Here is an 11,433-nt window from a genome sequence, read left to right as displayed (position 1 = left end):
GAAGCAAGCGCTGCTCCTCGCTTTTTGGGCGTGTAAACTCCCCGTACCGGGGGCGCAGCCGAAGTTGGTTGCACTCTTCAACCCAGGGCAGTTCCAATCTCCAAATCCCCGTCTGTGCGACCCGCTGAAGTTGCCTTAGACACAGCTTCCCAGGCAACCCCCTCGGGGCAATTCCAGGCCCCCTGCCGAGCTCTGGGGGCGGAGTCAGAATCGCTGCTTCCTTCTCTGGGTCAGGCTGGCGTGCAGGGCGGGGGCTTGCCCGCAGGGTGTTCTGAGCCTGAGCCCGGTTAGAAGGCTCTCTCAGTGGATTCTGCGTCTTTTTTCTCCCAGTCTCTCAGGTTTTGTAAGGTTTCCAATGGCTTCAGATCTTTTCTGTGTGATGTATGGGCGCGAGTGCAAGTACGGAGCTCCTTACTTCTCCGCCATCTTGCCCTCTCTATATCAGATATTTCTCAATGAGCATTGATAATCATGAATCATATCAGTATGACTGTTATTCTCAACCCAATTTACTTACTCCACATTTAACTATTTTATCACTTTGGTCGGTTAAAATACATCAAGGTACACTGAAAATATTTCAATAGAAAATCTGATAAAATCAAAACTCAAAGACTAGAAATGTATTAACTTATGGTTAATAAATATATTTACTTGAATTTCTGGATATGTCAAGTGGTGGCACTGGTGAAAAGTTTTTCCTCCTCTAAAAATAGGTCAGGATTTAATTTTCTATGTTTTTTCCCCTCAACAAATAATTACTGAGAACACACCATAGCCAGAAGGTGTACTAGAAACTGAGGTATGGAATTTTGAGCAAAAAAGACAAGAGCTGCCTGAAGCTACAGATCTCCAATCTGAGCCTTCACTAGAATGACCTGGAGGGCTTGCTACACTAAAGGTTGAGGACCCACTCCCAGGCTGTGACTGAGGGGGTCTGGGGTGGTGTGAAGTCGAAGTCCCTATGTGGTGCAAGTGCTGCGGGTCTGGGAATCACACTCTGAGAACTACAGGTCTAAAGGCTTGATAAGAAATTGAGGCAGATGTTCAGAAGGAAAGAGACCCTTTACAGAATAAGGAACTACCCTAAACAGCGGCAGGGTGGGGAGGGGGTTCCTGGTATCTGAACAAGGAGGGAGCTAACAAGTTTAAGGAAGTGAGCAGGAGAGCATTCTTGACACAGGGAGTCTGCCTGAAATCCTTACGACCAGAGAGAGAGCTCAGAGTTCCAGCAAGTGAAAGGGACCCGGTGTGGGTGACATACAAGACACGGGGAAATGCACCTTTTGAAAGTAGGCTAAAAGAGACCAAGCGGGACCTCTCCTGCTGTGGTAAAGATTTGTAATTTTTAATCCCAAGAGCAATGGGAAGACGTTTAACGATGTTAAGCAAAGCAAATGCTATGGTATGTTCCCTATGCTCTGTATGGAGTGTGGAGTATATGAAAGGCACCCAGAAGAAAAACAAAGAGGTCGCTTAATACATATTGTTTTTAATTTTTTAATTTAAAAAAATGTTTTATTTAATTTTTAGAAAGAGACAGCGTATGAGCAGATGAGGGGCAGAGAGAGAGGGAGACACAGAATCTGAAGCAGGCTCCAGGCTCTGAGCTGTCAGCACATAGCCTGTTGCAGGGCTCGAACTCCTGAACCACGAGATCATGACCTGGGCCAAAGTTGGACGCTTAACTGACTGAGCCACCTAGGTGCCCCTGTATTATTTTATTTTATTTTATTTTTTATATTTTTATTTATTTCTAGGAGAGAGAGAGAGAGACAGCATGAGCAGGGGAGGGTCAGAGAGAGAGGGAGTCACAGATTGAAACAGGCTCCAGGCTCTGAGCTGGCAGTCAGCACAGAGCCCGACGCGGGGCTCGAACCCACGAACCGCGAGATCATGACCTAAGTGAAAGTCGGACGCTTAACCGACTAAACCACCCAGGCGCCCCTACCCCTGTATTATTTTAAATGTAAGGAGATCAGTGGTCCAAGTCATGGCAACACCACAGAAGAGCCAGGTAAGGGCCTGTGTGTCAGGAAAGCTCCTGTCTTTAGCTCCTGCTCAGGTACGTGGCCCTGAGGATCACCCACCCCTGCCATGTTTCAGACACTCTGGTAACAATCTTAACGGTCCAAGAGACTGTTAATGAATTAGCAAAATAGATAGATCATTTCCTCATCCCTAGGGAACAAGAGGCATCAGACTGTGGAGTCAAGGTAGTCATCCTCAACAAGCACACAGCTTCCAGCTGTTCATACACAAAGGGTGTTATTTTACAGCCAGCCCGTGTCTGCTCCAATAATGGCCAGAGTTTCGTGGCACACTTGTGTTTACTTGTCAACTGGCTTAAAAGAATGTGTAAGGCTCGGATTAGAAAAAAACTGAAATGAAAGTTTAACTCATGGGAGAATGAGAAGACCCCCGTATAAGCTACAGACTAACCCAGTCACGCCATTCCCTCCCCTCTAAACCCAGCCCTATGGCAAGTCGAATGGGCTCCACCTCCAAAATCCAAACAATTCTCACCGTCTAGTCGTCTAGTCGCAGCCACCATTATCTCTTGCCTGGACGACTACATCAGCTTCCCGCTTCCATTCCCTGTCCCTAGGGATCTGGCCTGGAGGGCTGTTAGATCCTCATCTTAAACCACTCTTCCTTTCTGTCTCTCCTTCAAACATGCCAAGCTTAGTCTTGCATACAGGGCACGGCCTCTCCTGCTTGGGACGCTCTCCCTAACTCTTCACAGGGTTGGCTTTTTCCCATTATTGAGACTTCAGCCTAATATCTCAGGCCTCCTGATCACCCTTTCTGACATGTCCTCTACTATGCACTCCATCATGTGATCCTGTTTTATTGTTCTCAGAGCATTTGCCTCCATGTAAAATTAGTGTATGTCTTATTTTGCTCTTTTGTTTTCCTCTGTCTTCCTCCTACAGAATGTAAGTCCCATCAGTGCAGGGGTCTCACTGGCTGTATACATCCCAGAATCTATTACATTGTCTGTTACGTAATAATCCCTCAAATTCTTGTTGATTATGCATGTCTATGGGAGCTAAACTTAAGAGAACTAAGTTAGGACATTAGTGTTTTGACATGCGCTACCCTTAAATACTGTTTCATAGCTAAGGGCAGACGGATTACATCAGGGCTTCTCTTGACTTTAATGTATATGCAAATTTCCTGGATATCTTGGTTAAAATACAGATTTTACTTTCTAACAAGATGTCTCCTACGTGTTCAGACAATATTAGGAGAGGCATATTAATGGCCTCCCAGAGAGGGCTACATTCTAAGCCCCTGAACCTGTGAATATTTTACAGTTGCATGGCAAAAGGGAATTAAGGTTGCCAGTCAGCTGACCCTAAAATAGAGAGATTATTCAGATGGGCCCAATGTGATCCCATGGGTCTTTAGATATGAGACAGGAAGAGGGCTCTGTGAGGGGAGTCTGTGTCAGAGCAAGGCTGGTGAGAATGACTCCATGGCCGTTGTTGGCTTTGAGATGGAAAGAAGGCCAGAGCTAAGGAATGGGGCAGGTAAATATAATCTCTGGTTTGAAGCACTACCACTATTCATAAATCAGTGCCTGTTCTCTCCAAACATTCAGCTACAACAAGGGCTGGGTGTCTCAGTTGGTTAAGCATCTGACTCTTGATTTTTGGCTCAAGTCATGATCTCGAAGTTCATGGGATTGAGCCCAACGGCAGGCTCTGCGCTCACAGCATGGAGCCTGCTTGAGACTCTCTCTCTCTCTCTCTCTCTCTCTCTCTCTTTCTCTCTGCCCCTCCTCTTTGCTCTCTCTCTCTCAAAATAAATAATAAACATTTTTTAAAAATACAAAATACTCAGCTACAACAACAGACTATTTCATCAAAGTGGAGGTAGTTTCTTTTTTTTTTTCGTTCATAGTTTGTCAAGTTGGTTTCCATATAACACCCAGTGCTCATCCCAGCAAGTGCCTTCCTCCATGCCCATCACTCCCCTTCCCCTCCCCCCAACCCCCATCAGCCCTCAGTTTGTTCTCAGCATTCAAGAGTCTCTCATGGTTTGCCTCCCTCCCCCATGGTCTTCCTTTAAGTTTCTCCTGATAAAGTGGAGGTAATTTCAAGTCCTTACTTTGGACTGGAATACAAATCAAAGCATCAGTCTTGATTTGTGAGTCATATTAGGGCTGTGAACAGAGGCCATATTTCTGTGTTTCAGGCCAGAGGAAGATGACAGAGCACAGACTTCCCTCATTCTTTCCTCCCTGTCCACAAACAGCTTGGGCTGCACCTAGGGATTCAGCTGCGGCGCATGACAGCAGAAAACAAGGTCTGATACGGAGGCAGCTTCTCACCACTGCCAACTAGGATATAGTGGGTTGTGAATTTTTTTTAATCTTTTTCATAAAAATCTTTAGAAGCCAAACCATAGAGGAAAAGGGAATAGATCAGTATCTTCCCCTCATCTGAGGCTGTTGGAAACACGCCAGTGTGTTAAAATATCAAATACTGAGGTTTACCCTTATGGAAGGAGTCTCTTAAAAATCCGCTATCAGATCTCGAGCACATTCCTGTTTCCTTCAGAAGCTCTGGTATTTGAACAAATGGCACAATCCTTTGCCTCTCTCTTTTCACACCCTCTTTTATGTCTTATCAATGTCCAGTGGCATTGTTCTGAAGAGCTAAAGCCCCTGTCTTCAACGGTAGAGTTTTCCTCGTCAAGAAAACACTTTGGGCATTCTTCTTCGTTTCATATCTACCAACTAGCCATCACTTCAAGTTTCTTTTCAATACTGTGAAATTACTCCTTAATCTTTAACCCCTTTGCCCTTATCTGAGTTCTAGGGCTGGAGGACCTGAGAAAAGCTTACCCTGTACCTACTCATGGCTCCCGGGCCATTTTTGACAGGGCTCATCAGAAAAAGACGAATGCCCAGAAAATACAAAAGTCACAAAATGGCCAAAATCAGCGAAAGGAGAGGGTGGTGGAGGAGAAGCAGGTCTGGCTGTGTTATCGTATTGATTAGATTACTAGTCGAGCTCATGAAACTCCCAGGCCCTTTTTATTATGGGTTGTCAGCACTGAAGAGGGAGTTAGGTCCTAGGATAGAACTGTTTGGAAGAACAAAGCAAACAAATCACATCACCGGCACCATCATCCTGACCGCCAGCAATAACTACTGATGCTTTAGCAGAAGTACTAAAAATGTTAGGAGCCCTTCCTTTTCTAAAACAGCAGCCTCCTCAAAGGAAGCCAGGAGAGGCAGACAAATTCGGAGCTCCATGATCAGTTAGGGTTGGCATTTTTCCTGCAATCAAATCAAAACACCCTTCCTTCCGCTTCCCAACCTCTCTGTTTTTCAAACTGCGGCATCCAGTCCCTTCCTTTGCAATGGAAATGTGAATAACCTGCTTTGCCAGCAGAGGAAGGTCTCTATGCAAAGGTTTGAAAGGTAGTTTTCTTTCTTTATTGGAGCCAGGAGATGAGGCTAAAGGCAAAAAGACCCGGAGCTGTAGCCGCTTATAGAAGAACAGTTGCAGAAGTTTGCAATTTTAATCCCAGGATTCAAGCTGACAGTAATGAAGGATAAAGTGGGTTAAGAGAATTCTGCTACTGCTTGCAGACATCATGCAGACATCAGTAATACGGAATGATGGGTTGTCTTGGCAAAGGGCTCAATGATAAAGCTCCAGTTACTCTTTTCTATTGCCCTCCTGTTTCCTGGTTCCACCTTTCCAAAAACATACAGGAGTTTATATTATATTATATATTTTTTTTTATTTTTTTAATGTTTATTTTTTGAGAGAGAGGGAGAGGGAGTCAGAGTACGAGCAGGGGAGGGGCAGAGAGAGAGAGCGAGACACGGAATCCGAAGCAGGTTCCTGGCTCTGAGCTCTCAGCCCAGAGCTCAATGTGGGGCTCGAACCCACGGACCGCGAGATCATGACCTGAGCCGAGGTCGGACACTTAACCGACTGAGCCACCCAGGTCCTCCTATTTTATATATTTTTTTGGAAGTAAAATTATGACAATATTACAAATGTAATATGCATTTTGTATATACAGTTTGGAAAGTATACAGAGCTACGACTAATAAAATCAATCGAGATCTTTTTTCCCGGGAAATTGTCAATTTGTTACCTTTCCATGTTTAATTCATAACTATTTCATTAAATACATGTTGTTTTAAATTCAATTTTGTAACCTACCATGAAATTGTTGATCTTATTGCTAGAATTTATCATTATGAACAAAATCCATGTGTATTATGGGGAGAACTAAACGTGTGAGACAGCTAGTTAGCCTTTTTATTCTGCCTCAAGTTTTCATCTCTTTGAAGATTTTCTTTCAAACGATTCAGGCTCCTGCCCTTAAACGTGGACCCAAGCAGGGTCTTGTTTCTAATGCTGCTGTCACGATGTAGTTTTGAGTCTCCGGATTTGGAGCCTGGATGCTTTTCAGCAAGTCTCCCTGAGGCAGAAGTTACACAAAGTCAGGAAGCTCAGCCCTGGCCGAATATGCCTTTGGGGGCTGAGTTGGGTTGTATTTTTCTCTGGTTTAGTTTGTGCATGTGGCAGTCTCTCAAGTTTGTGTTGGGTTACATCGTATAACAGTGGTTCTCATTTGCCTTTACCGGGTCCAAAGAGTCAGAATCACTTAACGAAGAGTGGGCTGGGGTTTTTGGTTTCCAGGAAATGGATCGGATTTCCTTTTAATTCCACCGTAAATCATTACTAAAACTAGAGAGAGAGAGCTCTATTGCAACTAATATTGGACATCCATTCTGTCTATGGATGCAGGGCGTTGCTCCCTTCCAGCCGTCCCTCTGTCCCATGTCCGTGAATATTAAACTTTTAGAAGATCAAATAAAAATTGTTTTTTCCGGCCAGCTCAATAGCATGATCAGATTGAGGAACTCGTTTCTTGCTAAGTCCATTATTCATGGCAGATGCCACTGTGTGGGTAATTCCCATCTGCTGAGCAGCTGCAGTTCAGGCCACAAAGTACAAAGTACACCTAAGCGTTTTACAGTTAATTCTGGATCTACTATGGCTCATAAAATCTACCTGGGAGCCTTAAAGGAACAGGAGCCCTGGGCCCTCCCCTGCTTCTTTCCCCTAAACTTGTCACGCCCATGTTAAGTCTCTCCTGGCCTGCACTCTTCACGCGCTGCAGTGAACAATTCTGGGTGTCCGTCAACATCTATCAGGATGCGATTTCTGCGCAGCTGGCACACAGCGCCAGTGTCTGTCTTGGGAAGCTTACGATCCTATGTCTTCATTCAGGTTGGAAGTCCCGTTTATATGGAAGTTTGTCATTCCTCAGTTTTGTAAAAACACGAATCCATAGTATACATACTGTTTGATTTAAAAAAAAAACACACACAAAACCTTGTTATATATTATGATGCAGTATTTCATGTTCCAAAACACCAAGCTCTCAGAAAATCAATTTTTTATATATCAAACATAAACTGTATAGGCTATTTGAGCCTTATGTTCATTTCTTAGGTGTCCTTGTGGCTTCTAAATATCACAGAATTATAAACTGAGAAGACTAGACGTGGAATCTATTTCTCATCACCCATTTTATAGCTTGGTTAGGGCAGCTGAATAGTTACTGAGTGGTCTGCTCTAGGCTGGGTGGGGAACTTTTTTGGTGGCTGAGACAGAAAGGTATGCAGATGCCGGTTTCCTTTTTTGATGGGAGAAGGTCCATATGTGACATTTAAATGACGCAGAAAAATCTGTTGTAATTACCACTGACAGGGCACAGTGTGTATTAAATCCCTGTCTCCTTTCCTGACTAGGGACTGCCTAGGTAGCGCTTTAGTGATTGGATGTCCTAAGTCATGTATGGGTCCCGTCTAGACTTCAGACCCTTCTGTACATGTGGGACACTTGACCGCCTTTCCATGGAACACAGCCTCGCTCCTGCACCTCTACCCCTGTACTATTTGCCAATAGTCCCAAACATCTCTCTGCTTCCACCTGGTCCTGAAATCTGTCTTCTGTAAGTTTCCTAGTGGCCCTTATCATCATGCCTTTCTTTTGCCTAGAACCTTCTAGAGCTGCCTACAGGGTGAATTTTAAGCTCATTAAAATGGTTCACACAGATCCTGCCTGCTTCTTCAGCTCGAGGCTCACCACTCTCCATTTACACGTTCTACCTTTAGAGCCCCAGAGCTCTGAGCTTCCTTCACAAAAACTATGGAAATAGCTACATATCCTTGTGAAAGTTATCTCTGCCTGGTAAGCTCCTCCCATACTTCATGATTAATCCCTTCCTTCTGAAGTTCACTGTAGGAGACATCTATCCTTGAAGCTCTCACCCATCCTCAGAGTACGACTGAAACCTCTCGATTGAGCTCACACGGTGACTGCTCACTATTGGAGGACACAATCTGAATCAGTCTGCAGCTACGGGTGATCGACCTGACAATAACTTCTTAAGCCCCTGTGCCTTCAGTGCCAACAAGTCAGATTAGAATATTGCAGGCTAGCTTTTATTACCAGTGTTCTATTAGACCCACAGTTCCATCAGATGCACAAAAAAAGAATCATCTTCAAAAGTTCCTCTGGGGGGGCGCCTGGGTGGCTTAGTTGGTTAAGCGTCCGACTTTCGCTCAGGTCATGATCTCGTGGTTCGTGGGTTCGAGCCCCGCGTCGGGCTCTGTGCTGACTGCCAGCTCAGAGCCTGGAGCCTGTTTCAGTCTGTGACTCCCTCTCTCTCTGACCCTCCCTTGCTCACGCTGTCTCTCTCTCTCAATCTCTCTCTCCTAGAAATAAATTTAAAAAAACTTTAAAAACTTAAAAAAAAAAGTTCCTCTGGGAAGGGATATACAATTCAAATGTAATGACGCTTTAATATTTGCAATGCTTTCACCTTTGCTGTAGTTGTTTACATAACTTGTGAGGCGGTGTTTTTTTTCTTTCTAATTCTTCACTTTATCCCAGAATCCTTCAAAGTGCCATTCATATTCAGTCAGAACAATCCTGCCTATGGCAAAAAAAAAAAAAAAAAAAAAAAAAATGAATGACTTCCGTGTCATTCAGTGACCCTATGTTATACTTGGGGAGGGGGGTTGTTGGCTGACCTTCTCTATAAAGGGCCAAATAATAAACATTTTAGGCTTTATGGGTCATATGGTTTCTGTCACAACTACTCAGCTCTGCAGTTACAGCAGGAATGCACCACAGACAAGAAGCAAACTAAGTAGCGTGGCTATATTATGATAAACCTTTATTTATAAAAACAGACAATGTAGGATTACAGTTTGCTGACTTCCTGGGTCATTTGGAGATTATTTCTGTGAAGGAATCTTTGGTAAGGTTCTGTTCAGGTATAGAAGCATTTTCCGAGTGGCTTGTTCCCTGAGAATATCTTTCTAATTATATGATTCTTAGGTAAATACTTTGAAGGATATTTGTACCATATCTTATTATGTAATTTTTATCAGAAACAGAAGCTGAGGGACTAAGATTATATAAAATTTGATTTGCCTTAATAACAACCCTCACGGCTCCGCATATCAGGAGTTGCATCCCAAGTGAACCAGAAATTTCTATATGCTGTCCTGGCATTCAGTAATGGAGAGCTATAAAAGTGTTCATGCTCCTTACCAGTACAATAATTTTTAGGAAACATCTCATAATAATGACTCCAAGGGAACAAATCCCTTGTGTGGGCAATGATATTTAGAACAGAAATATTCATTGACATTGAAATTCTAAAGTAACTCAGCCGGAAATGGAACCACAGCATGGAGGAATTCTGTAGAACTGTTTTATGTGGTGATTGAAGTGTATTGAGCCTTGGAAAACTGCATATTAAAATTATAAAGTCAGGGGTGCCTGGGTGGCTCAGCTGGTTGAGTGTCTGAATTAAGCTCAGGTCATGACCTCCATGTTCTTGAGTTCAAGCCCCACGGTGGGCTCTATGCAGACAGCTCAGAGCCTGGAGCCTGCTTCAGATTCTGTGTCTCCCTCTCTCTCTGTCCCTCCCCCGCTCACACTCTGTCTCTCTCAAAATAAATAGACATTAAAATTTTTTTAATAAAATAAAATAAAATTACAAAGTCAAATGGAAAGAGTATGTCTAAATGATATTAAGCATAAAAATCAATGTACATGAATTTTGTCATTTAGTATTCAATAAATATTTATTGAATAAGAGCCTACTCTGAGCAAGTCTCTGCTCTAATAGTGAGAAGACAGTAATGAATAAAATAGACCAAAGTTGTTGCCCTCATGGAGCCAGTATTCTTATGGGAGAGAAACAGATACTGAGGATTGAAGGAAGTTTAACAAATGATATATTTGGAAATTTAATATGAGGTTCCCCCCCACATAAAACTGTTTATATAAAGAAGCTTTTCCCCCTTTATCTGGTATGCTTCCATTTTTAGGAATAAGAATTTCTCTGATCATTTCATTCAACCAGTATTCATAGAGTTCTATGTGCCAAACACTCTTCCAGGCACATGGAACACAGCGCAAACAAAGTATACAAGCACACCGATTCTCGTGGAGCTGCGGTCCAGCGAGAGAGACCGAATATAAGACAAATAAGCAAAATATGTACAAGGTTAGATGGTGACTGAGGAGCAGAGATAAGAAAGCAGGATATGAGCGTTGGGAGAAGGCAAACCTTTAGATTGAATGGTCAGGAAGGAGTCCTTGAGAAGGTGACTTCTGAGTAAGAAGTTAAAGAAAATGTGCTAACATTTACATAACACAGTGTCAGGCACATTCTAGTGTGACAGTGGGAGTAGGAGAGAGGACCTCACTCTGGACAGGGGAACCAGCAAGTGCAAAGACCCTGAGGTGAGAATGTGCCTGACATATTCAAGGAATATCAGGAGCCAGTGGCTAGAGTATAGTGAATAAAGGAAAGAATAGCCGGAAATGAAATCAAAGGGAAACAGAAGACCAGCTCACATCTGGCCTTTTAAGTCATTGGAAGGATGTTGGCTTTATTCTGAATAATGAAAAGATACTGGAGAGGAGCACCTGGGTGGCTCAGTCAGTTAGTTGAATGTCTGACTCTTGACTTCATTTCAGGTCATGATCTCATAGTTTGTGAGTTTAAGTCCCACATCAGACTCTGTGCTGACAGTGAGGCACCTGCTTGGGATTCTCTCTCTCTCTCCCCATCTCTCTGCCTCTCCCTGGCTCTCACTCTCCCTCAAAATAAATAACTAAACTTAAAAAACATGTTTTAAAGATATTGGAGAGTTTTGAGCCAAGGAGAGAGATGATCTCGTTTGCAGTAAGATAAGACCTGCTGTTAACAACAGACTACAGAATCAGGGAGGCTTTTAGCAGACTGTAATCCAGGTAAGAGAAGACGGCCTGGACCAGTAGGCTAGTTCGGGAGGGTAAGGACTGTAGGCTGTGGTGGCAGGGGACAGGAGAGAGGAGTGTCAGGAACCAGTGTTCCCACGGC

General features: G+C 43.5%; 1 protein-coding gene across 3 annotated transcripts in view; it reads left to right on the top strand.

The window, feature by feature from the left end:
- RASSF6 (Ras association domain family member 6) overlaps positions 1-11,433 on the top strand; it is a 49,993-nt gene that overhangs the window by 18,316 nt on the left and 20,244 nt on the right. The window lies entirely within an intron of this gene.

Source organism: Hyaena hyaena, unplaced genomic scaffold (genome assembly GCF_003009895.1).
Source record: "Hyaena hyaena isolate Hyena2069 unplaced genomic scaffold, ASM300989v1 scaffold_54, whole genome shotgun sequence".
In the NCBI taxonomy this organism is placed as follows: Eukaryota; Metazoa; Chordata; class Mammalia; order Carnivora; family Hyaenidae; genus Hyaena; species Hyaena hyaena.
This window is presented reverse-complemented; position numbering and strand designations above follow the sequence as displayed.